We start from the raw sequence: 4,815 nt of genomic DNA, 5'->3' as shown, positions 1-4,815 counted from the left end.
CCCTACTCTGCGGACCCCACCTTGGTCACCCTGGCGTCACGCCTGGCTCACAGTTGGTGCTCTGTGCACGTGTGTTGAACGAGTACAAGTGACGCTGGCACCCAAAGCCAGCAGCCCTGGGCATCCTGGGCCCCGTGCGGCTTTGATTATGTTTGTAGTGCCGTAGCTGACGCAAAACAGTTCCTCAAGGTCATTCGTTCAGCCTGTGAATGCTTATTGTGTATTAGCATTACTCGCTCCGCTCTCTGGCAACTTGAATCAATTTGTCCAAAGTGCTGTCATTAGCGCTGATCACAAGATGTTGTGATCATTTGTTTATATGTCTATTTTCTTTCCCTCCATCATGTCCTGTTAAACTTTGTAATCTTGAACAGTGCTTGGTAAATTGTCGAATGAATAAATAGGGTGCCTTCACCAGGTGTTGCAAGTCTAAACCGGGCTATGTGCTCTGGCTATTTCCATTCTAGAAGGCGAGTTATGTCAGCAAGTAAGTAGAATTTCCCAACTCCCAGTGCAATTCTTAGAAACCCCTTTTGTGGGGGTTTATAACCCTTTCTATATCGTAGTCATGAACTCGAGTCTGATTTAAGCCTATTATCACCTTATACCTTCATAGTGCGTGACAATGAACATGCGCTCCCTAGGCAGGTGAATGCACTCAACTAAAGAGACGCTGAAGTTGAAGCCATAAGAAAAGCATAAGAAATACAGTCTGAAAGTGCAAAGGAGTGGCTAACTCCATGGGGGAACAGGCTTGGGAGGGCATCTTGAAGGAGGGTGGCATTTTTGTTCCATAGGAGGTTGCATTATTTGAAGTGACATTTCTCATAGGCTGCACATTCACCTTTTCTCAGATATGCGGAATCCTCTTTATTCCCTTAACCTCTTCGGTAGCTGGCAGACTCCTATTCATCAGCAATAATGTCATAATAGTAATAAAACTAGAATGTATTGATTGGTACATAGTGCTAATTACTTTACATGTATTATCTTGTGAATCCTCAGAATCAATCTTTGAAGTAGGTATTGTTTTTACCCCCATTTCTTTAACGTAGAAGCAGAAAGTTTACTCAAGATTGCACTGCTGAAAAATAGAGCCAGAATTGAGCCCAGGTTGTCTGAATGAGTGCCCTCATTCTTAGAGCCACTTATAGCCATATTTGTGTCCTTTAAGATTTATTTCTAATCTAAAATCTCTTTTTGTCTGTAAAACTCCTCTAAACTCTCCTTTCTTCTTAGGAAAAGTTAATTTGTGCTTTGTACTTTCATCTACGGAATTTATTACAGTATTTTATTGTAACTGTTTATATCAGTCGCTCTATCTAAGAGAGGATGAGCAGAGTCAGTGAGCTCCTCATGGCTGGTACCGTGTCTTAGATGCATCTAGGATATGATCTGGAACACAGTGGGTATTCAATAAAATTTTATTGAAATAATGAATTCGTATAAGGTAACATGCCTATATCATATTCAGTCAACAAATATTTGTTATGTGCCTACCATGTGCAAGCGGGCAGATACATTTTAATTCTGCCTTCAGGGTGCTTATAGTTTATCAGATGAAGCAAAAACAATGCTACTTTTGCTTTATAGTCTTTTGTCCAAATAAACACCCATTGGTTTTGTTGCAAGGAGGGCAGAGAAAACAACCGGGGACAACAAAAGGAATGCTGGGTCAGAGTATCCATCTGAGTGTAACAACAGGACTTACTTTTTATAGTCTTGTTAAGGGTTCAGAAAAAGTTATCTAGAAAGAAAGTCTACCAGACTGCTATTGAAGAAGAAAACCAAAACATACTGTATACTTAATCTGCATCTTGATTTCTTAAGTGGTCAGACTTGAGTCAATAGATATAGAAAATTTTCATTATTTTTACTAGTGGCATAGTATTGACAAATTAATTCAAAATAATTTTACTAGTGTAAATGTTAATTTTTAATATATTAATATTGATAGTTTTCAAGATGGTTTAGCAGTTGATATTTTCACCAGCAACTCATGAGCCATACAAAATACAGAATAGTCACCACTGGGTGATAACAAGTTTGTTTTTTTTTTTAATCTAGTGGTCGAAAATGGCATATTGTTTAAATGGCACTTCTTTGAAACATCACAAGCTTAAGCATCTTTTCAGACTAATTGATTTACACTTTTTAAAATAAATTGTCATGTCAGTCGCCCAATTTTATATTGGATTGTCTTTTTCTCATTTCTTTGTAGTAATTTTATATTGGGACTTTGTCAGGTGTTTGCAAATATTTTTCTCATTCTTATTTTTCTGGACTTTGTTATTGATGTATTTTTTCATGCATAATATTTGACTCGTTAATGATGTCTTTTGCCTTAAACAAAATTTTGTTTTTTGTGGTTAGGTTTCCATCACATTTCTCTTTATGGCTTTTGGGTTTACTATCTTGCTATTTTTTTTTTTTAAAGAAGTCTCTTTTGTTGTTCTGAATATTATACTAAAGTCTCTGATAGCAGTGATAATGAGTGGTGATTAATAAGGTATTAGCTTTTATTTTAAGTCTCATTTAAAATATGTATTACCTTTTTACTATATGTATATTTTTAACCACATTAAGTTGATCAGATTTCCCTTTATGTCTGAAATCATTTCTTAAAGTCTTTTATAATTTATAGTTCTGATAAGGAAAACTTACACCTTTTCTTCTTCAGTGGGGGAGATTTTGGTCTTTTCAGGTATTTTTAGATGTCTTCCTTTAATGACATGTTTTGGATTTCAAATAACATTAAAGATATATACTTTGATATTTTACATTCTCTTTACTTTAAAAACAAAACCATAAGTATTCTCTATCTGAGAAAAAGTAGCTTTCTATTTAAAATATTAGTAGCTATGTTTTTAGCAATAGGCTCTTATAAATCTTAATGTTCTTTTTCAATAATCAACATCAGTTGATGGCAGGTTAATAAAGGATTGGAACAAACCTCTCTTCTCTAACTTAATGAAGGAGAAATTAACCCAAATTCCATATTTTGTCTTGTATTTATATTTAAATGAAAGAAAGGTAGAAGACTCAGAATTCAGAAGCAGAAAGGATTTTTTCTGCCTGGAGGATTCACGAATTTCTTTAAGGTCCAGCTTAATTTCATCTCTTTTAAAGACATGGGATTTAATTGGGCTAGTATTTTCATTATATATAGTGTTCTGTAGATTATTTAGTCTATTTGCATAGTGGAAAAAAATCTAGAGACATGAGATTGTATGTTTTTCCTTCACCATTTCATGTTACAGGCTCTTTATCATACTCTATCTTTGTCTTATGTTGATATACAAAAGGATTCTTGTAGATAGATTTATTTTCTTCGATATGCATGTCTCTTCCCCCCTTTAGCCCTGGAACAAGGGTAGAAAGGAGTAGGTGTGGTCTGAGAAGCAGAGGCTGGAGGGTTTTAAGTTGAGGTAAAGAGTCTTGAGTTGATATGAGTTAAAAGGGACGGGTTGGATGTAGGGACCAGAGGGGAAGGGATTAGACGGTAGACTGCAAATTAGAGGTTGGCCAAGAAACGTAACTCAGTCTTTGAAAAACAAGAACTTGTCATAGGGGGATTTTCACCACTGAAGTTCATATGTGTGTTAATCTTTAATACCATATTCATCTATTCTAGCTTGCATATTTTCTTTTCACACTTTAATATCTATAACATAGACTGCGTCCTAAAATTAATGTCATGTCATAATTTGATTGGCTACATCTTGTTCCTACTGCTACAAATGGAACTGCATCATAGAATCAAAGACATCTTAGATCTGATGAAGTGGGATATTGTCTGCTCTAGAGCTATTGGCTTCCACAAAAGTTTGTGATATAGTTCGTATCTGTTAAGACGAGGGAGCTAAGTTCTCTATGGTAAAATGCATTTGGATTGTTGGGTCTCCATGCTTCTGATTTTACTTCCAATTTAGTGACATTTTAGAGCTTGAAAGGTGTAGTGAATGAGTTGTGGCTCAGGCTCACATCCAGGTGCATTTCATTGGCGTGAACAACAGTGGACTGAGTGGAGGGCAGTGTTAGGCCAGGTAATTGATGACACCTGCCTACTTTTTTGTTGTGCTTGTTCAGAGCTTTGAAGTTCTGAGGAGTTTATGTATAGTGTCAGGATCCCTAAGTATAATTTAAATCAGCAGCAGCTTTTTTGAATGTAAGTAGTTGAAAACCCATTTCCTGCTGCTGCTTCTGCTGCAGCAGTGACTGCTCTCCAGGGAACTCTTGCTGTTGCTTTTGGAATTGGAAGTCCACAGTGGTGGAGCTTCACAGCCTTCACTTCTGTTTTTCCCGAGTATATTGCCAGAACCTGATTTTATCAAGCTTAAGAGGAGGACATTTAAGACTTATATTTTGTTATGCGCTCTATGGCATTTACTGAGTTGTAAATGGTTTCTGGGTAGCAGTCATTCACTCATGATTTAGGGGCCCTCTTCTTGTAAAGCATGATATTTGGATTTCTGATATTAAAAAAATGAAGCAACAGGGTACTGCCTGTGCCATGTTTAATATATCACATTTGAAATTTTGTTTGAGCTTAAGATTTTTACATTTGGCACATTTCTAGTTTATTATTTATAGTCATCTTATTTTTCATGTGGGCAAAAATCTTACTGTTTTATACTTTTCAGACCACTAGAAAGGTCTATTCATAGTTTTATTACCTATTTGCATTTTTTCTTTTCCATGAATTGCTGTCATATAGCTATTTTCTATGAATCACAATTATTTGTATTGGCCATAACTGAGTTATACATATTTTCTACCAGTCTGTTTCTGTCTTTTCACTTTGTGTATATATGG

General features: G+C 35.8%; 1 protein-coding gene across 10 annotated transcripts in view; it reads left to right on the top strand.

The window, feature by feature from the left end:
* CEP152 (centrosomal protein 152) overlaps nucleotides 1-4,815 on the top strand; it is a 146,430-nt gene that overhangs the window by 388 nt on the left and 141,227 nt on the right. For 7 of the 10 annotated variants that reach the window (XR_009209595.1, XR_009209594.1, XR_009209597.1 and 4 more), the window contains exon 1: nucleotides 19-52. The exons of 1 other annotated variant lie outside the window; for it this stretch is intronic. The gene's annotated coding sequence lies outside the window, so the exon portion shown is untranslated. Of the gene's footprint in view, nucleotides 1-17; nucleotides 53-156; nucleotides 488-4,815 lie in introns of those variants that run through there. 2 more of the 10 variants (XM_058427291.1, XM_058427293.1) reach the window with 2 other exon arrangements.

This window comes from Hylobates moloch, unplaced genomic scaffold (genome assembly GCF_009828535.3).
Source record: "Hylobates moloch isolate HMO894 unplaced genomic scaffold, HMol_V3 SCAFFOLD_14, whole genome shotgun sequence".
Lineage (NCBI taxonomy): Eukaryota > Metazoa > Chordata > Mammalia > Primates > Hylobatidae > Hylobates > Hylobates moloch.
The sequence above is the reverse complement of the archived record's forward strand: the minus strand, read 5'-3'. Positions and strand labels throughout refer to the sequence as shown.